This window comes from Bos indicus x Bos taurus, chromosome 11, assembly GCF_003369695.1.
Source record: "Bos indicus x Bos taurus breed Angus x Brahman F1 hybrid chromosome 11, Bos_hybrid_MaternalHap_v2.0, whole genome shotgun sequence".
In the NCBI taxonomy this organism is placed as follows: Eukaryota; Metazoa; Chordata; class Mammalia; order Artiodactyla; family Bovidae; genus Bos; species Bos indicus x Bos taurus.
In genome coordinates this window covers 74,724,827-74,752,060 of record NC_040086.1, presented here as the reverse complement: position 1 = coordinate 74,752,060, position 27,234 = coordinate 74,724,827, and the positions used below count along the sequence as shown (strand labels likewise).

Sequence of the window (27,234 nt, the reverse complement as noted above, 5' to 3'; positions counted from 1 at the left end):
CCAGGTCTGTCCTTAAGTCTGTCATGTTAGGGGTTTGGGGCTTCTGGGCTCCTTCCCCACCTAAGACCCCACTGTGTAGTTGAGACTTCTCATGGAGTCCCCATAGTGTCCCTTAATTTGGGGGGTGGGCCAGGGAAGCACTCTGACATTCCCTCTTCCTTCTTTAGGGCTGTCACAGGATTGTGACAGGGTCAGGCAGATATGGGATGGCCAGGGAGAGTTCCCCTGGCTCAGAAGCAGCCAGGAGCAGGGGCCCCCATTGTCAGATCTAAGACCCCTTCCTTACCCGTGGTGACCTGTTGGCTGGAAACCCAAAGAAAACTCAAGGATCCCCACACCTGGGCAGAAGAGTAGGGGTCGGCACGTCAGTAACAGCCCCCAGTATTCTCATGCAGGCCTGCAGCAGCCAGCGCTGTCCTAGAGAGGGCTCATTTGAGCCACTCAGCAGACAGCAAGGCATCTATTAGAAACTCATTTATTCCTTGGCCGTTTATGCTCCACTTAGCGAATTTGTTTGGAATGCCTGCTTTCTGTTAGACACTAGTGCTCCAGCCTAGAGCAGGGGATGGCAGCCTTTTTCTTTTTCTTTTGAAGTACGGAACACTTCACGTATTTGTGTGTCATCCTTGTGCAGGGGCCATGCTAAGCTACTCCGTATTGTTCCAGTTTTCATATATGTGCTGCCAAAGTGAGCACAGGCTTTGTCTATAGAGTAAATATTTGGGGGATTCCCAGGTGACTCAGTGGTAAAGAATCCGCCTGCCAATTAAGAAAACTCAGGAGATGTGGGTTTGATCCCTGGGTTAGGAAGATCCTCTGGAGAAGGAAATGGCAACCCACTCCAGTATTCTTGCCTGGGAAATCCCAGGGACAGAGAAGCCTGGCTGGCTACAGTCCATGGAGTTGCAGAGAGTCAGACACGACTGAGCAACTAAACAATAACAGCAAAAATACTTTAGCTTTGAGGTCCCTGTTGTCTCTGTGGTTGTACTCACCTCTTATGCAGCAGAAGCAACCACAGACAGTACACAAGTGCATGGGTGTAGCTTTGTTCCAGTAAAACCTGATGGACAGGCACTGGCCTGGATTTGGCCCAGAGACCACAGTTAGCTGCCCACCCTGGACTGGAAACACAGGTAAACAAAAGCAGACGTGGGCTCTGTCTGTATGGAGCTTACACTCTAGGCAAGGAAGACAGGCGTTAATCCTATAATTATAAGCATAAATTATAAGTATGAACCCAGGTACTTGAAAGGAGAGAGACCCTCTCTATAAATAGGAGGTTGATACAGCCTCAGGTCAAGGCAGGCTTCCCTTGGGAGTTGATACTTGACTTGGGCTCTGAATCAGCATTAACAGGTGAAGAGAGAGGAAACAGTGCACAGAAAGGCCCTGTGGCAGGAATACGGAATATTCTGGAAACTGAAACACTGCCAGTGTGTAGGAGCATACCAGAAGACCAGGAGCAGGGGGGTGAGGCAGGATGGAAAGTAGTCACCAGTCCAGGCACAGCCTGGAGCAGGGAGGCTTAAAGCAGGGGAGGAAGAGGATCAGATGTGCATTTTGAGAAAAGTCTCTCTGGCTGCATCGGAGAAAAGCAAGTGAGGACTGTTGCAAGAGAGGGAGGCGGCTATGGAGGTAAAGAGAGTCAGATGGAGATAAAGATTTCAGAAGGAGTGTTGATGGGGTGGCGACGGAGGGAGAGGCTCTGGTCGATGGTTAGCGGCGCTGTCTGTCTACCAGAGCCCTGGGGAAGTCCCTGATGCTTTGCCTTGTTTGGGTCAGAGGAAGAGGTGTGGCATGTTGAGTTGCCTTTGAGACATCAGAGTAGAGGCGAAGGATAAGCAGTGAGATGGACAGATCTGGAATGCAGAGGGAAGGTAGGAGCTGAGACCATGTGTTTTCAGGAGCCATCAGCATATGGAAGGTAAGAAATGCCCTGAGCATGGATCATGTGAGGAAAGGAGTAGAGTTAAAAAAAAAAAAAAGGAAGAGACCCTAGAGAAAATCCTCAAGGAACTCTGATATTTAATAGCCAGAGAGAGAGAAGTGTTCCTGCAAAATAGAATGAAACAGCAACCAAGGGAGTCGGGGGGATGTATGAGATTGGGAAGAAAGTGTTTAAGCAAGGTTTATGTTCAGCTTGTACACACAGACTGACCACTGATGCCCAGAAACTATTCTGACTGGTCAGGGCATCCACATGGCCAGTGCCCATGCCATCCCAGTAGTTTATATCATGATTGTCATCCCTGCTTTTAAGGAATGATCATCAGTATGGAAATCTTCTGGGATGGCAAGCAGGATGAAAAGTAGAAACCTTCTATTGCATTCAGCACAAGTAGTATATATTGGTGGGGGCTTCCCTGGTGGCTCTAGGAAAGAACCCGCCTGCCAGTACAGGAGACATAAGAGACACAGGTTCAATCCCTGGGTCAAGGAAGATCCTCTGCAGGAGGGTATGGCAACCCACTCTGGTATTCTTGCCTGGAGAAGCCCATGGACAGAGGAGCCTGGCGGGCTGTGGCCCATAGGTTTGCAAAAAGTCAGACACAATTGAAGTGACTCAGCATGCAAACACATATCATTGGTGACCTTAATAGGAGAACTTGAGGGGCAGTGATGGGCTGAGGAGTGAGCTGAAGAAGGAATTGGAGGTGAGTTACTGGACAGGAGGCCCAGGAAATCCCTGAAGAATTTTCACTGGGATGTAGGGAAGCTGCATCCAGAGAATCCAGAAGGGGATGGAGGTGGGAAGCTGAAATTTTTTTATAAGATGTTAAATGATGAGACGGACTTATTGGTTCAACACACCTTCTGTGTACTTAGTCACTAATCAAACTTGTGTCTATTTCATTTGTTGATTCATTATTTGATCCAACATTCTCATCTCATCCTTGGTGGAGATGTTTACTATGTCATGAGCACCAAATTCATTTTATTTCCTTCTTTGCTTTTCCACAGGCATTTGTTGAGCACTTACTATCTGTCAAGTACAGGACTAGGCCCACTGATAGAAAGATAAGTTAGAATCTGTGTGTTCAAGGAACTTATAGTTTTGTGCAGTGGTTATCAACCAGGGATAATTTTATCCCTTCCCTTGCCTGGGGGACTCTGGGAAATGTCTGGAGATATATTTTGTTGTCATAACTTGGGGTGGGCACGTGAGAGAGAATCTAGGAATGTTACCGGCACCTGGTGGGTGGGGCCAAGGATGCTGCTAAATGTCCTCTCATGCACAGGACAGTCCCCCATCCCCAAAATTAGTATCCAGCCCAAAATGTGAATAGAGCAAAAAGCACCTCAGTAAATGGTAACTGCAGGAGCTCAGAGGATAGGTACATAGGCACCACCATGGAGCTTGCCAGGCAGGAGGTGAGGGACAGACATGAGGGGGCAAGGTTCCTGCTTGGAAACTTCCAGTAATGCAGTATGGGGGCACCATGGCCAAAAAGGCTAAAGCCACTAGAGTAGGGCTGAGGCCACAGATACCTTACCAAGTATTTGGGGGGTTTTATCTATTCAGTAGGAAGCCTCTAAAGAGTTTTCAATGAGAGGGAACCAGATTTGGGTCTTAGGCAGATCATTTGGGGGACAGACAAGAACAAGCAATAAGCACTAACATTTATTAAGAACCTACTGCATGTCAGTAGGCTTCTGAGTACTTTCTTGAATACTTCGTTTAATCTCCCAGCAGCCCTATGGGCAGGTGCTTGTGTTCCCATTATATAGCTGAGGAGACTGAGGCAGAAGGTCAAAATGCTGATGAATGGGGAGGCGGTCCTTGACTGAGACTGAGCTTGTGCACAAGCCTGAGACAGCCCGTGGTTTTTCCCACCTCCCACTTTGGGTCTGGGCTCTTGGACCAGATTGGAGCGTCCACAGGGTCTCAGTTCATAATTCATATGTTCCAGCTCTCCCTGCAGCTGCTCCCAACGTTCACGCCTGCAGCTTTGAGAAGCGTGGAATCAAAGTAGCCAGTTTAATTCTTCCTGAATAGGAGTTCTCATGGAGCTGTTAATTTTTTAGCAACTTTGTGGCTGAAATGCCCCCATGGAAAGAGAAACACTTGCTTCTGGGAAATCATATTCACTCTTTGCTGCCTGAGACCTCTAAGTGGACCCCAGTGACCTCATGTAGCTTCCTGATTAGGACACCCTGCCTCACTATCAGATGCACCTTTTCTCCTCTATTTTTGCTGGGGGTAAGGAGGGGAAAAATGCATTTGTATGACTTATAAAATTTCAAGTACGTCTCAGGACCCAAAGCCACATCATTGGCCAGCACAGATCTTGCTTTCCTGGGTTTTAATTACAGTGGCTCCTCCTCCCATTATCTGGGCTCCCCTGGTGGCTCAGACGGTAAAGCGTCTGCCTGCAATGCGGGAGACCCAGGTTTGATCGCTGGGTTAGGAAGATCCCCTGGAGAAGGAAATGGCAACCCACTCCAGTCCTCTTGCCTGGAAAATGCCATGGACAGGGAAGCCTGGTAGGCTACCATCCATGGGGTCGCAAAGAGTTGGACACAACTAAGCGACTTCACTTTCCTTTCCTTTTCCTCCTCCCACTGCTGCTGCTGCTGCTAAGTCGCTTCAGTCATGTCTGACTCTGTGGGACCCCATAGACAGCAGCCCACCAGGCTCCCCCGTCCCTGGGATTCTCCAGGCAAGAATACTGGAGTGGGTTGCCATTTCCTTCTCCAATGCATGAAAGTTAAGTCATTCAGTCATGCCTGACTCTTAGGGACCCCATGGACTGCAGCCCACCAGGCTCCTCCGTCCATGGGATTCTCCAGGCAAGAGTACTGGAGTGGGGTGCCATTGCCTTCTCCACTAGGAGGGATGATCTAATGTAACAGCCCCTGGCCCAGGACTGACAGAGAGAAAGAGCTGGAGGCTGGATTTGCCAGCCAAGGGGCAGGGAGTGCTCCCCAGACAGAGGTGGGACCAGAGCACTCCCACCTGGCACCTTTCAGCAGGGTTTTTCCCATCTGGAAAGAAGACTGGAGATGGATTTTCATGTTTACATACACTTTTCAATAAAAGTGTCTTCACTTTTTAAAGCAATGGCAGCATTCTGGCAGGGCTGAAGAAAGGCAAACTAGTCTGGGATCCAGAAGGAGTACCCACCAGAAGGGTAGGCAGGAGTCAGTGTAGAGAAATAACCTGCTACCAGGGGATTCTTGAGGTTGGCTCTGACCAGTGAGTTCACAGCCCCAGATTATCCCCAGCTGACAGATGCAAAGCCTAGGTCGTCCGCTTCACATGGCGTGTTCATGTGAGAAGCCATGTTCTCCTCCTGCACTGTTGGTGGGAATGTTAAACTGGCTCAACCACTATGGAAAACAGTATGGAGGTTCCTTAAAAAGCTAAAAATAGAGCCACATATGATCCAACAATCCTACTCCTGGGCATGTATCTGGAAAAAACAAAAACTCTAATTCGAAAAGATACATGCACCCCAATGTTCAAAGCAGCATTATTTACAACAGCCAAGACTTGGAAGAAACCTAAGTATCCATCAGCAGATGCATGGATAAAGACGTGGTTTATATACATATATATATGTGTGTGTATGTGTGTGTGGGTGTGAGTATGGGTCTGTATGTGTGTATGCCTGTGTATAGATATGTATATTCCATTACACACAATGGAATACTATTCAGCCATAAAAAGAATGAAACTTTGCCATTTGCAGCAACATGGATAGACCTAGAGATTTCATTCTGAGTAAAGTAAGTCAGACAGAGAAAGGCAAATGTTTATGGTATCACTTATGTGTGGAATCTAAAAAATACTACTATTTACAAAACGGAAACAGATTCATAGACATAGAAAACAAACTTATGGTTACCAAAGGAGAGGGAGAAGAGGGATAAATTAAGAGCATAGGATGAACAGATATACACTATTACATATAAAATAGACAAGCAACAAAGATTTACTGTATAGCACAAGGAACTATACTCAACATCTTATAAAAACCTATAATGAAAAATCTGAAAATATATATATATATTACTGAATCATTTTATTGTACACCTGAAACTAACACAATATTATAAGTCAACTAACTTCAGTTTTTAAAAAGTCATGTTCTTATTTTCAGGCTCCCTTCTACGTTTCACGTCTTCCTTTAAGGATTCTGTGGTAGGACAGAAAATTCTCTAGGCTTCAGATTTCCTACCCAATGAAAGGGCTGTTGCAGTAAAGACCTGCTCGTGGCTCTAAGTGGGTTTGGGTTGTAGAGTAAAGCCAGGCTTAGCCAGTAGGACAGCTGTACACCTACGGTGCTAAGGAAACCAACTTTGCACCCAAATGTAACACAGTTCCCCACATTCCCAAATAAAAGGCTCCAAAAAAATTTTTAGTCGACCTGAATATATGGATATTTTTGGAATACAGTACAAATGAAACAACAAACTGTTTACTTATAATATGTAATTAATTACTTTAGTTACACATCTTTAAAATCACAAAATAAGTAAACTGTTAATTTTTAAATCCTGCTTTCTCCCACTTTGATTAGATGAGTCATTCTCCAAACCTGTCAGGTGCAGTTCCCACTGGAGAGTGTCTTTGTTCCCAGGGTATTTTTTTTATCCTAGCCTAGAGCAGCTTTTCAAGTCCTCTGACAGTTTTCCAGAGCTCATGAGCCTCACTTCCATCTACATTTTCAAGACAGCACTTTTAGAATCAATGGATCATGCCTTCCTTCAAAATTTTATCCAAGTCACAGGTCCCAATTCCCATAAGTTGAAGCAGTTTGCTTTTTTCTTTTTCATTTGCCTTATATGTGACTCATTCATGATCTTTTGCAGCAATTAACCATTGCTGGGTTTCTGTTTAAAGTGACTTTTAAAAGTCTTGTTTACAACAACATCCAAACACTAAAATTATGAGGTCATAATCCCAAGAGTAATTAACGCATCTGTGTTAACTAAATCAGGTGGGAGAGTACATCTGAGAGATGAGACTTTTTACTGATACAGAATCCATCAAATTGTATATTGGATATATTGAATTTAATATATTTAATATATTATTAAATATATTTATATAAACATATAATTTATTTATAAATAAATAAAGTATAAATAAATTTCAATAAATTTATTTATAAATAAATAAATTTATATTTATACATTTATATTAATATATTAATATATTTAATACATATATTGAATTAATTAAATTCAGTAATATGTTGAATTTAGAATATTTAATAATTTAATATATAATACTCTTTTATTGAAGTACAGTTGATTCACAATGTTGTGTTAATTTCTGCTGTACAACAAAGTCATATATACATATATATATACATATATACATATTATTTTTATACTCTGTTCCATTATGACTTACCCTTTTTTCTAAGGGATAATGGGAGATTCAAGGGAAAGACGGTCATATATTTGGGTGTAGACAAAATGTTTTAACTTCTAAATTCTCCTCTAACACCCATCATCTTATTACATTGCACACAGGAGCGCTTCTTTACTGGCTATTCGGTAGTTAATGTCTGTCCACGTAGGTGGACAGGTGCAATGAATCCAGAGCACAGAAAACGGTGCTGAGTCCACTGGGCCCCGCCAGGAGCTCTGGCCACCGTCATTCCCCACTTCCTAAACACCGGTAACTGCAAGCCCCTTCTGGCCACCTTTCTTCCAACCTGCTGCTGGGCTTTTGTGTGGTTTAATGAACATAGAGTCATTTGGAAATATGCACTGTGCTCCACAAAAGGAAACAGTAATATAATCAGAAATCATTATATTCCAGTACTTCAGCACTATTGCTACTATTAATGTCCATTATCAGGATATTACCTGAAATGTGTTTAACAGTCACAGGCACTAATCAAGTTGCCTGGCCTAGAGAATGTATATTCACTCCGTCTGGATCACACCATGTATTGTGCTGTGACTGTTTTAAACTTTTTTTTTTTTTTTTCAGATAATTGGAACCTGCTACTTCATATTCTGTAAAGTAATGTAGTGGGTGAAGCCCTGAGAGGTTCAAAGCCTAGGCTTCCATCAGGGAAATAATGCAATTTCCATGCAGAATGATTATAATATTATTCAGTGATTACATGAAAGTGGGGGGGGTCTGTTTTTGTTAGACTTTTCAAAGTGGCAAATTGAATTCCATCCAAGTAATCAGAGGTTATGAGTTTCCAGCACAGTGTGTTTGCACATGTTGGAGGCTTATTTTCCCAGAGTCCTCCCTAGCCTGCTGCCCCCTGAGCCTTTGCTGGCCTCGAGGGACAGACCTGAAGTGCCGGGAGTGAATTCGCTGACGAGAGCTCTCAGCCGATGAGAAGTGGGAGTTGACGGCAGAAGCTCCAGCTTCCTCATACCCCAGGTGGGGTAACTCTAAGACGTGTCCTTCTCCTACCTCCCAGAGGTCCCCGGGGACACTGGCCCGGGTGCCCCCAGTGGCATCCTGCTTATCTCGTGCAGTCTCTGTTGGCTTCCTTCACCTACCTGTCTCCTTTCCCCACTCACCGGCCTGAGCTTTCTGGCCTCAATCTCCAAGTAAACCACTTGCCTCAAAGCCTTGTCTGGGTTCTACTTCCCAAGAGAGGCACACCTAGGCCCCCTAACCCTCACCCTTCCCATTTGGAGAGCACCCAGAGCCCTCTCGGGCTTCCCTGGTGACTCAGTGGTAAAGAATCTGCCTGCCAATGCAGGAAACACAGGTTCAATCCCTGGATTGGGAAGATCCCCTGGAGGAGGAAATGGCAACCCACTCCAGTATCCTTGCCTGAAACATTCCATGGACTGAGGAGCCTGGGGGCTACAGTCGATGGGGGTCACACTGAGTCAGACACGACTGTGTGACTGAGCACACCGATGCCTCGCTGGATCCCTCTGTCCTTTAAACTGGCAGCACCCAGAATCTTCATGTTTCAAAGCATCATCCTCCTGAAAAATGAAAATTCTGAACTTTTTTTTTAATCAGGAAAGTGATGGATATAATTTATATCTCCCTCTTCTCTTAATTATTATTACCCCATTCAAGTGAGACAAGATGATTTCATCCAGGTTGTATTTTAAATGCCCATAATCGATGTTCTCATTCTGAGCATGAATCTATGTGCTCTTAGATAATTTATGTATAATTTTAATAGATTTGTCAATGGCAGCCCTTCCTCGTCTAAACAGGCTGCTTGCAGACAGATCACTTAATTTGCTCCTCGATGCTATTTTTCATACATGGTTGCTGCGCAGCCGACAGATAGCAGATGATCCCATTACAAACACATTTGACAGGGCATGGGCTGTGGGGATGAGCAAACTCAAGGTCTCCTATGGTGGCAAGCAATGTGTGTCTCCCTCTCACTTAGAAGGGGAAGTTCCAGGGCCCAAGGCAAGGTGCTGGGGCTGCTGTCACCCACAGCCCTCAGGAGCTGATGAGCATTCCCGCTTACTTGCCCTAAGAGAGGTTGTTGGTGCCCAGCGCATTCCCCACCCTGGGGATCACCTGCTGACAGTTCCTGCTTCCTGCCTCTCTCTGTGTGGGGGTGCCCAGCCCATTCACGGGGCAGGCTGGAAGTCTTCGGGGAGTGATGTCTCAAAATCACTTGTCAATATTACTCAGCTATTAAAAAGAATGCATTTGAATCAATTCTAATGAGGTGGATGAAACTGGAGCCTATTATACAGGGTGAAGTAAGTCAGAAAGAAAAATACCAATACAGTATATTAATGCATATATATGGAATTTAGAAAGAAGATAACAGTGACCCTATATTGGAGAGAGCAAAAGAGACACAGATGTAAAGAACAGACTTTTGGACTCTGTGGGAGATGGCAAGGGTGGGATGATTTGAGAGAATAGCATTGAAACATGTGTATTACCATATGTGGAATAGATCATCAGTCCAGGTTTGATGAATGAAACAGGGTGCTGAGGGCTGGTGCACTGGGACAACGCTGAGGGATGGGATGGGGAGGGAGGTGGGAGGGGGGCTCAGGATGGGGGACACATGTGCACCCATGGCTGATTCATGTTGATGTATGGCAAAACCACCAAAACATTGTAAAGTAATTAGCCTCCAATTAAAATAAATTAATTTTTTTTAAAAAAAGCACTTGTCAGCCAATGAGAGGTGGGAGATGATGAGTAAACACTGCAGCTTCCTCCTTTGTCTCTTGGAGGACAACTTTGGAACGGGTTCTCCCCAGCCTCTTGGAGCATCCTCAGTAGGAATGAGCCCCACCTGCCCAGGCGGAACCCACTGGTTGATGCTTCCTCAATTGACTTTTCCCCATCTCCTACCTCACATCCCTACTTCCTCATGGTAACTCCTTGGATCAACTCAAAAAAAAAAAAAACCTACTTGCATCCAAATTGCTGTTTCAAGGGCCACTTTGGAGGGGAACTCAAACTAAGATGCTTGCCCTTCTGAATGTCTTCAGGTTGATCTTTTAGGCATGCGTATCCTCCAGGACCTAGATTAGGACCTGGCAAGGAGCTTCCTGAACCCCAGGAATTCTCCCTCCTCTGACCGCCTTCAGCCCCCCCAGCAGAGTTAACTTAGCCCTCACCATCTGCAGCCCCGGAACTGCCCCTGTTTCTGCACATGGGTAAGTGGAGTAGACACCGAGTCTGCCAGCTCCTTGCTGACCTGAGCGTCTGTCTGAGAGGTGATGGTGCTCCAACCACATCCTCAGTCAGGAGTGAAGAGCAGAGATGCCTGGCAGGGCAGAAGATGGGGTAGCCAGACAACACGAAGAGTGTACCTTTTAGGGGAAAAAAGTATAGAAACCCTTCCTTCCAAAGACTGATGTGAGCCCTGATGGATTGTTTGCACCATTTCTGTCTGCTGGGGTAATTGCAAAGGCCAGTGCGTTGTGTTCCAAGGGAAAAGTGTTCCCTAGACACGGTAATCCTTGCCATGCCAGCTTGTGACAGAGAGAACCACATCAATTTCTGAATTTTCTCAATGGAGTGAGAGTGTGTAATGTGGAATAAAATATAAACAAGTCTTAAGAAGCATCTATGTATTTCTTTTTATCAACCTTTAGATGCGTTAAAGCCAACCACAATTTCCTATGAATTCTAGATGATATGTAGTATTTTTATTTGCTACTTCATTGCTAAATGTTTCATATAAAACTGAAGAGGAAAAAAAAAAAAAAATACACAGTCCCACATATAAAAGAAGCAGCAGATGGCTAAATGTGACCGTGGGAGAAAAGCAGTGAATGGAGTGAGTTCAGAACAGAGGCTCCCCCGTTGGGTACAGGCCCGAGATGGGGTGGAGGGAAATTCAGGTATGAGGTTACCTGTGCTCATTAGCCATTTGCTTCCACTGTGTTTCAAGTAGCCTATTAGTATTCAGAAGAATCTACAGGTATCTTTGTTACGTTTTTTTTTTTTTAATCTTTTAAATGTACATATAAATGAGTATGTATTATTTATAGATGTCTTTGGATTTAGAAACATCAAGCTTGAAAAATAATGCATCAGGGAATGTTTGATTTACTGCTCGACGGAGAGCAAGGACGGGGGTGGGGGGACTTTCTGCAGGAGGGAAGACTGGCTTGGGATAAGCTGTTTAACCTTTCTAAGGGACTTTCCTGGCAGCTCCAGTTACAGTTAAACTGCAGAGAGATGACTGGGTGGGGAAAAAAGAGCAGCGGCCAGGGAGTTCACAAGCCAATGTTGTTGTCCCAGCTCTCCTGCTAATCAGCTGGGAAACCTTTAGCTTGTCACACACCAGCTCTTACCTTTGGTTTCTGCCCGTATCTGGACATCAAGCCATGTCAGGCTGTGGCCCAGTGATTTGGAGCATTTGTATTGATGGCTGTGGGCTCTGGCTGGACTCATCGGTTGCTGGGTTCATTTGCAGAAGTGCCATGAGTTTGGTGAGCCATGGTTCCTTGTTTTTTCAGATGGAACGTGAAGCTCTGGTGTGATCAAGCCACTTGCCTGCACACTTTGGTAGAGACCAGGGAAACAGAATTAGCTTCTACTTCTATTTTCAGTTCCTAGGCTGTTTCTATATTGGCCAAGAAAAGCAGAGAACTTAGAGAAATTCCTGGTAATGACTGCTTTCTGCCTGGGTATGGAGAAACTTGCCTGTCTGTGGTTTATTTTTAAATGGATAACTCATCATATCTGGATAAAAAGTACTGTAATCTCCGAAGACTTTTCTTTCACATTTTTTTTTCCTCTCTGAGAGTAGAGAAACAAGGCTCAGGTCTACTCAAATAAAATCATTTTCTGCTGGGTGAGGAAGTGACGCCTCTCAGATCCACTTGTGGTTGGGAAGGAGCTTTCAGCCACTGGCCCTATGGCTTATATTCAGAGAAGAGGTGGAACAAGTAGGGGCTGAAGTCATGAAGGCATCTGTCCTCGGGCCTGGCGTCTAGTAGTTGCTGGGGAGGAGGATGAGGGTCTGGTAAGGGCTGAAACTGTCCTCCTGGAGGAAATTCAGGGAGATGCAGTGAAGGGAGCAGGAAGTGGTAGCTGACCAGCGTCAGATACACCCAGGAAAACTACATACGTGCTCACCCATTGATCCACTAGCTCCCAAGGAAGATCCCTCCCCATCCATTTGTCCTCTGCGTGCTCACCTCCGCAGAGAGGTGATGGGAAAAAATGCACCACCTCCCCCTGGGTGAGGTAGGTGTTCTAGCAATATCGATTCTGTGCTTCAGTTGGCAGGCATGGTAATAACAATGTTAGAGCCACCAGTTAATCTGTGCCATGGGCTATGCCAAGTGCCTTTCTTACACCCAAATATTTAACTCTCAGAACAACCACGGATGTTCAATAATGTCATCCCCTTTGAACAGGGAGGAGATTGGGTCAGAGGGTGGGAGTGTGGTGGAGAATCTGCCATTTAGACCCAGGTCTAATTAGAGATTCAGACCCAGGTCTCTCAGACTATAAAATCCCATGCTCTCAACCACCCCACAGGCTGAGCCAACCTTGAACCAGGTGTGTCAGGGTCTAAGATGAAAATCCAAGGTGAGGCTTAGATTGTGCCTTATAGACCATAAGCGAGGCTGCGGGGTTTGGTCTCGGGAGAAGGGGGTCCAGAACCTCTCTGCAACTCCATTAGGAAATCAAAACCCACAGAGTCTGAAAGCTCACCTTGTCTTACTCTGTGGAGCCGCTTTTCCCCATCCCTTCTCTCTAAGGCTGTCAAGAGGCCAAGCCCCAGAGGGTCAGCGGATGCTGAGTGACCCTGGCAGCCGTGGTGTCGGCCAGGACAGGCTCAGTCCAGCCCCTGGCAGTGAGCAGACACTGGACCCGTGAGCTTCCATGGTAGTTGTGTCTCCTGTTCTCGTGCTGTCTCCACCCCCCCGACCTGTACAGCTGTGGGCCTGACAGAGGGCTGATGTGCTGACTTGAGTGCCTTGAACACAGATCAAGGCTCCCTTGAAGCATTGAAGCAGACAGCCCCGGAGTCTGCCACCATGAAAGGGACAGGCCTCAGAGAAGAAACTGGAACAGAGAAGGTGGGAGGGAAGGGGAAAATCCCAGTCTCTCTGGGCTCTACTGTGGGTCCAGACTTGAGGTGGGCTCTTCCTTTGGTGTGAATTCCAGTGTGGTTGGTGCTAAGATGGGGGTTGCCCCACATAGCCAGGAGGGACCCTCCTGGAAAACAGCTGGGGTGTTGGGCAGTGTGGGGGGGCGCCAGCTTATCAGGCCGAATTCTACTTCCTTTTTCCCCTGCTCTTAACCCCCTCTTGGCCTATAATTCTGTTTTACTCCCCAAGAGTCAAGATAAGTCTTGTTCAAATGTTACAGCCTGGCCCCAGGAGTGCAGGGGGAACCAAGGGAAGAGCCTTGTTCACATGTGGGTCAGAGTTCTCAGTGGGCAGCATGGTCATGCAGGTGGAGCCTCCACAGATGACCCACCCACCTGGCCACCTGGACAGAGCTGGAGAGAAGAGAACCCCATCTCTCAGCACCAGGAATGAGGGGAACACCCGTTTGCACCGCGATCCGGCTCAGCAACACCAGCAGCTGGCCTTCCTGTCTCTGAATTAGGATGCCAGCCCCTGCCCTGCCTCCCGTGGGGTCTGCGTGGCCGTCTAATGAGGGAGAGAAGATGCAGAAAACACTCCACCGAGCCCATGGCACCAGGCAAATGTGAAGCGTCGTCATGAAAAACTTCAATTTATGGGTCTGAAGGAGAAGCAACATCTGGGAAGGAATTATTGCAATTTAAAGGGAGGATGCAGGCCTGGTTTATAAGAGCGAAATCTGGAAGCCACGTCTGATTTTTTTTCTCAAACTGGTTTGTATTCCAACCATGAAGCTGTGGTGTGAACGTCCAGATGTTCGAAGCGAAATTGTAGAAAATGAGTGGAGTCTTGGAAGCATTCTCCCTCCTTCAGCAGAGCCTTATTGAGCATCTACTACGTGCCAGGTGCCACACATTCTGGCCGCAGCTTCCCGCCGCCGCGGGAGAGTCAGTGGAACAGGTTTGCTGGCGCCTCTGCCCTTCTCTCCAGCTTGCAGCCCCCAGAAATGCACGGTCATCCTGGTCCTGGATCCAGGCACAGGAAAACCCCTGTTAACTTGTTCGGGACTCTGAGTGGTGGCGCTGACTTAGGGAGTCCTAGTTAATTGAAGCGGGTCAGCCATGCAACGAGAAAGTAGTTCATGTGGGAGCAGTCATTTTGCAACTTTCTTTTACTGAAACGTTTCGTTCTGGGTTTCTGGCGAGCCCTGCTGTGGCAAGACTTCAGACCCAGTCAGTGCCTGGGGACCCCTTTGTCCCCTTTTGCCCAAACCAGCCAAGCGGGCAGAAGAGGGGCTGCTGAGAAGCCTCCATTGGAGACACCAAGTTCTTATCTAACATTCCCAGTAATTCACCCCAGAAGGGTCTGTTCTCCAGACAATGCAAAAGACCTATCGGAGAGGAGTTTTCAGGAGAAGGGGTGAATGAAGGCAGGAGGAGGAGGGCCAGGAAGGAGGACCAGGTGTGGGTCTGGTCACAGTGGTGGAGGAGAGCTGATGCCATCAAGGACATGAGGCTGGACACAGCAGGACACTGGGAGGAGTCCAGACTGGCCTGGGTTCTCCGGGGCCCCTGCCATGGAGGGCTGCTGGCCGGGGAGGAGTGTGACCTGTTCAGGGTTGAACACAGTCCCTCTGGCAGCAGCAGAGCCATGTTGCGGGGGTATGAGGGGGTGCTGTTGCTATGATCCAGGTGTGAGAAGGGGAGGCCTCACCCCAGGGAGCCGTGATGGAGACTGGAGAGAACTGTTCTGAGCGGTGACAGGGCAGGTGGTGGTGCTGGGCCCTGAGATGAGGGTCTGGCAGTAGTGGGTGTGGGGGACGGTGCAGTATCAGGTGGGCTGGGCGAGTGGGGGATTGACTGCTGGAGTGGAAGCTGCAAGAAAACCTCAGTGTAGTGGTTGTGAGCTACCAGACTCCACTCTGCCCAACAGCATCTGCCTTGTTATAATGGAATTTCTCTCATAGGAAAGAATTTAAATTTCCTCTTTGGGATGGGGGAGGCTGACGATGAAAAAGGTTGAGAAACTCTGAGTTAATAGTAGCAAGAATCCAGGTGAGCTACCCTCCTATTGACTGGGGTTGGAGGCGGTGGGGGGAATGAGTCTGTGATCTCTCTGCTGTGGGAAGGGTCTGTGCAGGGTGAGGGGGGTCACTTGGGAACCTGACCACCTCAGAGCATCTGGGGTTGGCTGACAAGCTGGCAACAGGGATTGAGGGAGAGACCAGTTGGGTCATGGGGTTGGTTTGGGCTCACCAGGACCTGATTGGAATGTGATGTCCATTGACACCTGTGCTTTTATTCAGCCCAGGGTGATGACTTCAGAGAAAACACAAAACAACTCTAGGCTCCTCATTGATTAGGGTCCCAGGAACAAGTGGGCTGAAATTCAGAACAAAGACGTGGGATGGGCAGACAAACCTAGAGCTCCAGTTCTAGCTCCCTCCCGCTTCCACTTGCTATGTGACTTTAGAGGATTCTTCATGAGCCTCAGTTTCCCCATCTATAAAATGGGAATACTAATAGTACGTATTCATAAGCTTATTAAAATGTACACGATGAACTGTGAACAGGTAGACATCATAAACGTCAAATGTTATGAAAATATTGTTATTATCCTTCAGTGAGGAGTGATGGCCTCTGAAGATCCTGTCTTTCTTTGAAGCACACGTGCCCACAAAATAACTCGCCAGGCAATGCATCCCCACCGTGGGGAATATGTAATGGGTCTCATCAGTGGCCAATTGTGGCCCTTAGTGGAAACAAGAAGCCTCCACATTGTGCTGCATCTTTGCATCTTAATGCTCTCCTTGAAAAAGCAGTGCCTTCCAGACCCCTCAGTCCATGAACTGTCGAGAACCTGATAGATAAACACTCAGAGAGAGTGTTTATTTGGGGGTTGGCAACATGCCTGCAAGCTTTGGTGAGCCATGGTTGATATTATTAATGGATGGCCTGTTTTTCTCTCTTCTCAAATGCAGAAGAATGTGAATGAGTGTTCCCCTTGCAGGATACATTCAGAGCAGGCATCCAAGCCTGTGCCAGGGGTGCCCGAGGGTCCTTCTCCAGGACTGATGGGAGGGTGGGTGTGGGAGCTGGTTTTCTTGCTCTAGTTTACAGCCTCCAGTTATTTTGCTCTTTTCCTTCTAAGGAAGAATCCTTGTTTCCCAGTTGGCTTAAGGGTGGTGAGCTGCCTGGACACTGGAGTCATAATTGGGTAGAGTGGTCAAGACCCAGGCAGAGCTGCTCTCTGATCCTGCATCAAATGGGAGCCTCCCTAATTGGTTTCTCCTCTCTTAAGGCAACTTCTTTCCCCAAAAAATTGATATCTTTTATAGGGAAGTAAAAATGAAATCCTGGGGCCTTTGTTTATTATTCTCTTGGCTATCAATTTGGTTCATGTCAGGAACCATCTTTATTTATAGACTTAGAATGGGTCTCAAAAATATCTCTGAGTTAATTTTGAGGATCTCCCAGCATTTAGATAGTTATGTAACCCAAACAGCCCATCCATGAGTCTTGGTTTTATATTGGCCTTTATGCTCTGTCAAACTGAATTAGCATCTTGTAAGGGCCTTGAGCAGAGAAGGCAATGGCAACCCACTTCAGTACGCTTGCCTGGAAAATCCCATGGACGGAGGAGCCTGGTAGGCTGCAGTCCATGGGGTTGTGAAGAGTCGGACACGACTGAGCGACTTCACTTTCACTTTTCACTTTCATGCATTGGAGAAGGAAATGGCAACCCACTCCAGTGTTCTTGCCTAGAGAATCCCAGGGACAGGGGAGCCTGGTGGGCTGCCGTCTATGGGGTCACACAGAGTCAGACATGACTGAAGCGACTTAGCAGTAACAGCAAAGGCCTTGAGAAGGTGAAGGATTTAAGACCAATTTCACAGACATTGACTTATTACTTATTTTTAAAACTTAAGTTAAAAAAGTCCCTCATCCTTTGGCTTTTTAAATTTTCTTTTTGATAGGCCTGGAAGCTGTCCTTTGAGGATGAGATTAGTGGGAGAGAAAAGGTTGGATTGACCAGAGAGGTCAGAAGTCAAGTCCAGAAGTTGAACCTTCATCTCCCTCAGGGATGAAAATTCATACCTACTTCCCTGGAATTCCTGGTTTCTTTCCTGAGATTCATTTTCCCAGGCCATGATCTTTGGAAACTGAAGATTTTACAGTGTTATCTTGGGAATTAAATTGTTACTAGAAATCGGTTTCTAGTCATTTATTTTAAAATCATTTTAAGTACCATGTATCTCATTAGAGTAGAATATGTTTAGGTAGATGGATGGAACTTATAGGCTTTCTAAGAAGAAAACATAGTGAATAATGAAGGGTCTATACACACCCCCATGTGATGGGTGCTGTGAGCCAGAGATTCAGACATTAAGATAATGTCTGTGCTCAGGATGCTCAGGATGCAAGAATTAGTGGTTGGGTGGAAGAAAGAAGAGCAAGAAGAGGAAAGAGATGAAATTACTGAGATATTAACTAATGCTAAATATGAGCCAAGAACAGCTAGAAACCCCTCAAGGGAGGGGCCTCTGGTCAGGGTGGGCAGAGATGTCATGATGGAGGTGTGACTTGCCCTGGGACTGTGAGCAGGTGATGGCAATAGCGAGATGCTGATGCTTTTGCTGTGGATAATAATTATGTACCAGTTTCTCTGATACATTAATAAAGAGAAACGAGAGTTCATAGAAATTAAATAATTTAGCTGGTGTCACAAAACTAAGGGCCATGTTAGAATTCTAATTCAGAAGTCTGATTTCCACAGTCCTGCTTCTAACCGTCTCTGAGAATGTATTCATTAGGATCTTGACAGGAAACAGACACATCCAAATGTGTAATCTGAAGAGAGTTCAATGAAAGGGCTATTCACAAAGGTGTAGACACAGTAGGAAGAGAGCATACAACAGGGCAGTACCCCAGGGCTCGTAATCAGGGCAAGGGGAGGGAGCTGTTACTGGAAGGCAGAGAGAGAGCTGTGTCCTCCTCAACACCAGCCACCAGCCGTGACCTTCAGCAGAAGGTCCCAGCCATCTCATGAAGACTCTGCAAGGAAGAAGGAGAGGGGGCAAATAAACACCCAGCCCCACCCCAATCCCAGGTCTCCTGCTGGTGTCTGCATTGGCTGAACATAACTGGAAGTCCCAGGGTCTCAGAGCTGGAGTGATGCTCTCCGTGCTGACTGGGTGAGCCTCCCAGGACACGGAAATCGATGGAGAGCTGACCTGGAGGAGCTAACAGGAGATACCCAGCACAGCCTGTGATGTCTAACGTCAGTTTGCGCTAGGATCTTTTCAGAAGCACATTAGGGAACAGCTGCAGAGAACTCTGCTCTGCATGCGGTTTATTTTTGTTCAGAACTTTGTTTTGGTTATCTCCTCTAGAAGTTGGCCTCCGGGGACCACAAAGGAAGAAGGACGAGGCCATTGTCACAGAACAGTGTAGACAGCCCTGCTGACTCGCCCCCTGAACTGCCCCTCAGCTCCTGTCTGGGCTGCCCTATCCATCTGGCACAGCCCAGAGAGTCGAGCCGTCTGAGATGGAGAGAAGGGAAGCCAGTTAACCTGATATTGGCAACCAAGAGTTTGTCTCGAGAGTGAGAGCTCTTTCTAAAGCTTGGTGGCCAGGGTCTCGGGCTCTCGGTTAGTAGGCTTTACAGTGGCTCAGCGGTAAAGAATCCACCTGCCAACGCACGAGATGTGAGTTTGATCCCTGGGTGGGGAAGATCCTCTGGAGAAGAAAATGGCAACCCGTTCCGGTATTCTTGCCTAGGAAATCCCATGGACAGAAGAGCCTGGCGGGTTACAGTCCATGGGGTCACAAGAGTCAGACACGGCTTAGCAACTAAACCACCCCCACTCTTCCAGTGGCCTGCAAGGCCCCACACAAACTGAATTCTCACCTCTCCAGCTTAATGTCCTGTGTGGCTGTCCCATGTCCAGCCACAGTGGAGGGTCCTTGAGGATCCAGGAACACGAGTCACTGATTCTTGCTCTGCTCTGAATGCTCCCCTCCCCTGGACACCTGCATGGCCCACACCTGCATCACTTTCCAGTGTACTCAAATGTCACATTCTCACGGGGCCTGTTACCCCAACCGCCCTCTCTACTCTGTACCACACCCCACACTCATCTCCTGCTCCACTTCTCCTCTAACAGATAGTCCTGACTGCCTTCAAATTTACTGGACAATTTGTACTTATTTCTTAAGTTTATTGTTTATTCTGTGTTTCCATCCACTAGAAGATGAGCTCCAGGAGGACAGGATTTTTTTTCTTCTGTTTTGTTTCCTCATATTCCCAGTGCCTAGACACTGTCTGATGCATAACAGGGACTCCGTTAACATGTACTGAATGAATGAATGGGCATATAAATGAATGAGATCCTCAAGGATCTTAAAATGGACTGACTGCTGTCCCCTAGTCCTCTCTCTTCCCCAACACATATCTGCCAATGATCTTTCCCAGAAATACATCGATTGTTTTTGTCACCAGTACTGTTGATACTTTGTGGCCAAAGGGTTCGATTTAATCGTAAGCTTCACGGAAGCTTGGTAGAGGAAATGTGCTCACGACTTTGGCTCCATGTCAGAGTTAAATGGTGACCTTGGCTTACTTTGCTTCCCTACAGAGGTTATTTCTTAATCGTAAAGGGAACACACTATCCTTAGAAAAAATACTGTTTTTGCCACTTTCAGCTTTAAAGTGGCCATTTGATATGGCCTGCGTGTCTGTCCACAGCAGCTGAAAAAGCTTAAGGTGAGAGGCTCAGAGAAAGACCCATTGTGTCATTGGACTGAAGTGCATCGTAAGATGAAATTAGTTTACAATAACTTATTTACCTGTCCACATCCTTCATATCACATTAAAGCTTTCCCCAGCTAGCCGGGACTCTGGAGTGCTAAGAGGAAAAGGGAAAATCAATTGATAATGATATATTCAATTTAGAAAAATATATTGATCCCCAAGTAACGACAGTTGTGCATTTATTGCAGTGGAGGGTGATGTTGCCTGTCCTGAAGATGGTATTCATATATATTATATTTGAAAGAGGAAACTAGGAATAACCCTGCCTCCCCTTAACATATAGTCTCTTTCTATGAGGTATTAATCTATATATTTCATAAAAAAAACCTTCTCTCCAGGGAACCCATCATTTGCCTCCTCAAGGTCTTCTGGTCCATTGTCTAAAAGTAATGATTTGTTTTGGTGGTTCTCAAGTTTGTGTCCTGTTCTCTTTTCAGCATTAAATTAAAGATGTACATTTTTTGTTTTTTCCCATCTCTGGAATTTCTTGGTTTGGATTAGATGGAAAAGAATGCCATGATTCTCATTCTTATTGAGTGATTATGGCTTTGCTGTGGGGATTAGAGCCTTGTGCATTGGGGAGTGGGGAATTGAGATCTCGTATCTGCCCGCTAGGGTTCTCTGCTACCCACTCAGACCCCCTTCTCTTGGTGGCCAGGGCAGAGTTTGGGTATGGCCTGTGCGTGGTCATCCACACCAGGAAATCCAAGGTAGGGACGAGCTCCCATTGAGGATGGGGACCACCTAAGATGCTGGAATTCCAAAAAAGAGCTTTTCGGAAAAGATGCTATCTTTTCGCCACCGCACCCTCACTCTTCTCTTGTCTCTTTTTAGACGGCCTGGCCTCCTGGTGATGCTCACGTCGTGCTAAGTGTTGGTGGCCATCGAGGATTTTGCATCCTGGGGACAAATCCTGAGCTTGCCAGAGACGGACGGTGCAAGGTAGGTCAGCTCACCTGGAAGTCAGAAAGACATTTTCTCTGACAGTGATTACCTCGGGGACGTGAGGTATAATAGATGTAGCTGGTCCTCTCGCCGTATTGTTCATGAGATTTTTACCATAGCCCTGAGATTCCCTGGTACCCAGAGCCAGGCTTAGCCCTCTGGGCCCCCACCCTTCTGGAATCAATGCACAAGCATGACGGGCTCTCTTGATCACTCACTTGGGGTTCTGGCCCCACAGGAATTTGGGTCTGGGGGCAGCCAGCAGCTAGGTGACTCTTAAGCTCCTCAAAAATTGTAATTCTTCCTTTCTAATTTAACTTTCTCTTGTTATTAAAATAGTATTGTTAAGTGTCATTAAAATATTATTAATATTAAAATGTTAACATTAAAATATGTTAATATTAAAATAAACAATGTTATAGTATTTGTTCATTGCAAAAATATTTTAAAAGATAGCACCTAAAATTATATAAATTATATATAACCATAGTCCTGAGAAATAGCCATTTCAGTGTCCCTTTCCTGGCTGTTTTCCTTTAACAGAGGGCACACGCACACATGCACACACACAGATGAGGTCACATGGTGTGTACTGCTTGGTAACTCATTATGTCCACTTCACAGTCTGTCCCAGGTACCTTTTCAAGCCACTAAATACAATTCTATAACATCTTCTTTTTGGGGGGCCACACCCTGAGGCATGTGGGATTCTAGTTCCCTGACCAGGGATGAAAGCTGCACCCCCTGCATTGGAAGCACGGAGCTCCAACCACTGGACCACCAGGGAAGTCCCTCTACAGTAGTTTAAAGGCTTCATATCGTATGGCTGTAATAAGCTCTAAAGTTTACTTGTATGTGTGTTAGTTGCTCCGTCGTGTCCAACTCTTTGCGACCCCATGGATTGTAGCCCGCCAGGCTTCTCTACCCATGGGATTCTCCAGGCAAGAAACCTGGAGTGGGTAGCCATTCCCTTCTCCAGCGCATCTTTCTGACCCAGGGATCAAACCGGTGTCTCCCACATTACAGGCAGATTCTTCACCATCTGAGCCACCAGGGGAAGCCCCACAGTTTATTTAACCAGTGCCTTAATAATGGAAATTTAGTGCATTTTTGATACATCACTCTTACCAATAACACTACAACAAACATTTTTGTGATGTGTCTTTACATAGTCATTTGATTATTTTCTTGGATTAAATTTATAGAGCTCAGGCTTAAAGTTTTGATTCAGAAGCCTCCAACCTAGATTATGAAGACCAGGCAGTCAGGGGAGTTGAGGAGGGGCGGGGGGACCCAGAATAATGAAGGTGGGAGTTGGGGGCGTGGGCAGTGGGATTCAGGCCAGTTGAGGCTGAATGGCCTAGGCTAGCACGTCTCGATGACACTCAGGCCTTTAGAGGTCCAGGGGCCAGTGTCACCCAGCATCACTTCTGGGGCCTGGTGCTGGGTGAGCTCAGGTGTGTGCTCTCCGCAGGACCACGCCCTGGTGCCCACTGACCAAGAGCCTCAGGGCCTCTGCCTGGGGCCAGCCTGGAGCCTGAACCCCAGCTTCCTTCCAAATCAGGGGCCTTGGCAGCAGACCAGCCAGCTTCCTCCATGTCCCCATTGTCCAGTGGTCAGAGAGCTTTCTCTCTGGACTCAGAGGCAGTGGGGCTGGGGTGCCCTCCACTCCCAGGGCCCTCACAAACAGAAGGGATCCCAAGGTGCAGCAGCCATTGCAGTCAGCAGGAAACTGGAGGGGGCTCCAAGCCAGGCCTGAATCAGCTGCTCAAACAGAAGAAACATCCATGTGCATCCAGCCTGCTGCCACCCAGCACCCCAGGCAGGGTGGCCAGCGGGGGCAGATGGGCTCCTGACCTTGAGAGTTGTTCTCAGAGCACCACTGGCTGACTGGACAGTTATCCAGCTACTCATCCTGGACACTAGGGAATGCTTTGCTTCTGCGACTGCCGGGCCAGAGAGGAGAGTTGGAAAACTAGCTTCAGTCGGAAAACTGAGCCTGTTGGACCAGTGGTAAAGGATCCTCCTGTCAATGCAGGAGACGCGGGTGCGATCCCTGGGTCAGGAAGATCCCCTGGAGAAGGAAATGGGAACCCACTCCAGTATTCTTGCCTGGAAAATCTCTTGGACAGAGGAGCCTGGTGGGCTCCAGTCCATGGGGTCGCAAAGAGTCAACACAACTTAAGGACCAAACAATGAGAACAACAAGCTTGGATTTGGTGACCATGGCATTCAGTGTTTGAGAAAAGATTCAGGAGATGCTCTTCACGAAGTCAGCCTTCCAAGAATATGTCTTCGAGTTCTAGGGTGAGTGTGGATGGCAGAGAGGGGACAGAGAGACCCAGGCAATGGTTCTGATGGCCCTTATTTGGGAGTCTTCTCCTCCCCACCTCTGTTGCAGGGTGACACACGGCTCTTATTCATCCCAGCCTTGGAGAAGCCCCTATTTTAAGATTGGGAAGACACTGAAGGTGACCTCACCAGGCATATCTGGTAGGATACACTCCTCGTGGGCCTTAAGTCTCTGTGAACGCCTGGTGATCTTCCCCACCACCTGGCCAGCCCTGGAGGATGGGAATCACATTGATTCTCTGTGTTCCCTTCCCCCATCCCACCCCATACCTGCTGGGCTTTCAATAAATATTCACCATACACTCAGTCATAACCATTCCTTGGAGCACCACCACAACACGTGGCCCAGTGCTGGGCTGTCCATTTCCTTCACGTGCAGGACTCCCACTAGTTCCCAAGAAGACAGGAAGTTTCCATGGCCCGCTTTGGCCCTTGGTGACCAGTGGTAGAACCATCACCTTCCTGTGGAAACTGGGTCAGATTGCCTCGCTCTGTGTTTCCTGCTACAAAGCAGGGTCTGCTCAGATAAAGAGCTTGGAGGGCTGCTCTCTGCTTGGCAGTGGTTTGATAAGAATCCTCTGCGTAACCGAGAGGATGGTACCAGAACCAGCCAGCAGGAGGGAAATCTGAGGCCAGCACTGCAGTGTGTGATCCTGGCTGCAGCAAGGCTGAGCAGTTGGGGGTCAAGCTAAGGACCCGGTTTGTGTAAGACTGAGGGTTGAGCCAAGAATGACATTAATAGACACCTAGGTGCAGAGCTGATGAAGAGCCAATGCCAATTGCCATCAGTGGGTAGGAATGCCCCTGAATAGCATCCCCAGGCCCCATCCTGGGACTCTCAGTGATGCCCACCCAGGCCCCAAGTCCCTCTGTGAGCCTGGCATCCTGGGAGGACATTGCAAATGTCCCAGGTCTAACGAGACCTGGAGTTGTTCCATAGAGGACACCGTGTGCTGTGCCCTGGGCTTTTGCACTCAGAGCAGCTTCACCATGCAAAGCCAGCCCAAAGGTGCCCTTGCTGACCACACGAATCCTCTCCTTTCTTCACTCCCTCGCTCCACACAGCCTCTATTCTGTGGCTCCCCAGTCCCTCCTCCCTCCTTCCCTTACTCATCCATCCCCTTTTGGCTTCCACCCTGAACCAACGGGCTGGAGCACAGATCCTTCAGTGGAGCCTTAGCCAAACCCTGAGCCCTGGCCGGGCATGCTTCATGCATCACTGGCCCATTCCCGGCCTGGTCCCTACAGCTGATCCCTTCCTTCCCTCTTTTCCTCAAGACCTCCTGCCAACCCTGGACTCCTCAGTCAGGGTCCTTTTCGTTTCATGGAGAAATGGAGCCTCCCACCCTCAGCTTGGGCGGGCTGTATCTCCCTGTCTTTCTGGCCACTCCAGACCGTCTTTCCTTCTGCCTGTAAATGAGGGTGTTTGTGCTGCTGCATTTTCCTCAGCTTTCCTGTCTCTCAGCGGCCCCTCTACTCCCTCTGCTTCGGCTGTCCCCGGGGCTTGATTCTCGGGCAACATCTCTGTCCCAAGGTCCTGACCTCTTCTCTGTAGTTCTGAGAATCCATTACCCACCTGTCTGATTGCATCGCAGACTCGGCCTGGCCAAGAGAAGCCACCTCATGGCTATGAAGCATCGGCTTACCCTCAGCTCTCTGTGAACATCTGTCTCCTTTACCTTGAGCCTCTCATCCTCCTTTCTGGACCATGAGCTTCTGGAGGACAGGGATCATTTTCTTATCTCCCTGTTATGACATCAGATGATGTTATTCAATTCAGAGATCACAGGACTGCAGGACAGAGTGACCTCACAGACAGTGTAATGTATGGGACCTTGGAAGGAGAGACCACTGGGCTCTCATCCCAAACCCACCACTAGCTCCTGACAAGCTCCATGCAACTTTCTGAGCCTCCATCTCCTCTGCTTTAAATGGAGAATAACCCCCCACCTTCCTAATTCCCAAGAGAAAATGGACAGGTTCAGAGGTAAAATGACGCTACCTGGGCCAGCAGTGCTCAGCCCTCAGTGAACACTACAGTCACCTGGAGAGTTTAAAAAACAAGATGCATGGGTCCTTCCCCCAGACCTTCCAATTTCATCATTCTCATGAGGATGGGCATCTGTGTATCTTAAAGATTTAACCAATAGTCTCATCTCAAAGGTATTGCTGAATTCCTGGATTCTAAGCCCTGAGGAATTGGGGTGAAAGTTATGGAGATTTGTTGTTGTTGTTTTTCTTCAGTAGCTAAATCGTGTCCGACTCTTTGTGACCCCGTAGACTGCAGCCTGCAGGCTTCTCTGTTCTTCACTGTCTCCTGGAGTTTGCTCAAACTCATGTCCATTGAGTTTGTGATACCATCCAACCATCTCATCCTCTGTTGTCCCCTTCTCCTAGATTTGGTGAAACAAAATTCCTGTATGATGTTGTATAATTTATCTGCTTTTTCAGCTACTCTAAAATCTAGCCCCTGGATCCAGGCTTCTGAAAGCTGGGTACCTTGGCTGTGACACATCAGCCCTATTCATCTTGCCCCACCCCAAAATGCTTTTAATGAACCCTACAGGCACTGTCCTCGTGGCTCAGATGGTAAAGAATTTGCCTGCAATGCAGGAGACCTGCATTCAATCCCTGGGTTGGGAAGATCCCCTGGAGGAGGGCATGGCTTCCCACTCCAGTAGTCTTGTCTGGAGGATTCCATGGACAGAGGAGCCTGGTGGGCTACAATCCACAGAGTCACAAAGAGTTGGACACGACTAAGTGACTAATACACACAGGCTGTCGCAAGCTCTTTTTTCCTATGGAGCATATGGATATGCCCACATTTAGGATTTTGCGGCAGTCAATGTCCATCCTGTCACCGTGACCCCTTGGCTGGGACCCTTGGGAGAAGAGTCTCTGATTTCAGCACAGACAAATTCTACTGAGCCTTCATCATAGTATCTCATACTGGATCATGTTGTAACAGATCAGCTCCTTGTTTGCCTTTTGCAAGTCTAAACAGTGGCTTTCAAACCCAATTGCATATTAAAATCATATAGGGAAATTTTTACAGGTCCGATATCCAGGCAACACAATAGGTCAATTAGACCAAAATTTCTCAGGCTGAGACCCAGGCATTCATATTTTTGTGACACACCCCAGGCCATTCCAGTAGAAGGCCAAGGTCAGAGGCACCACCAAGCACAGAGGCAAATCTGTGACCCACTTGTAGCAAATGCATGGACTTCCTATGTGTGGTTTCATGGAGGCAGCAAGCCTTGCACCCCTGCCTGCCCCCACACTTGTTTGTCTTACAATATCCTCATAAGTCACCTTCGATCCTTTCTGAACTCAGTGAGGTGAAAACAGACAGAAGAGAAATCTTCCTGCTTCTCCCTGGCTGGGCCCCGGGCACAGCTCCTGCCCCACTGGACCCCCCAGGAGAGAGCATTGCAGACGCCCTCCCCTACCCACAAGCGCCAGGCTAGAATGTTTGGTGCTGGTGATCCCACAGTGGGGAATTGCAGCCTGTCTTCCTAGAGTTCTCCGGGGACTGACAGGGTCATCCACCAGAGCAGCCCTGTGCCCAGGATGGTGGCTGCACCCACCTTGTCTGCCCTCCTTGGCCTGTGAGACTTAACCCCATGCTGAACC

At 47.4% G+C, this 27,234-nt stretch overlaps 1 protein-coding gene and 1 non-coding gene across 2 annotated transcripts in view; one reads left to right on the top strand and one right to left on the bottom strand.

The window, feature by feature from the left end:
* Positions 1-27,234, top strand: part of KLHL29 (kelch like family member 29) — a 331,854-nt gene that overhangs the window by 70,766 nt on the left and 233,854 nt on the right. Inside the window, exon 2 of the mRNA XM_027555978.1 lies at positions 21,136-21,243. The gene's annotated coding sequence lies outside the window, so the exon portion shown is untranslated. The remainder of the gene's footprint in view (positions 1-21,135; positions 21,244-27,234) is intronic.
* On the bottom strand, positions 590-696 carry LOC113902012. Its single transcript, XR_003513659.1, has one exon. It is a non-coding gene; the product is annotated as a U6 spliceosomal RNA (small nuclear RNA).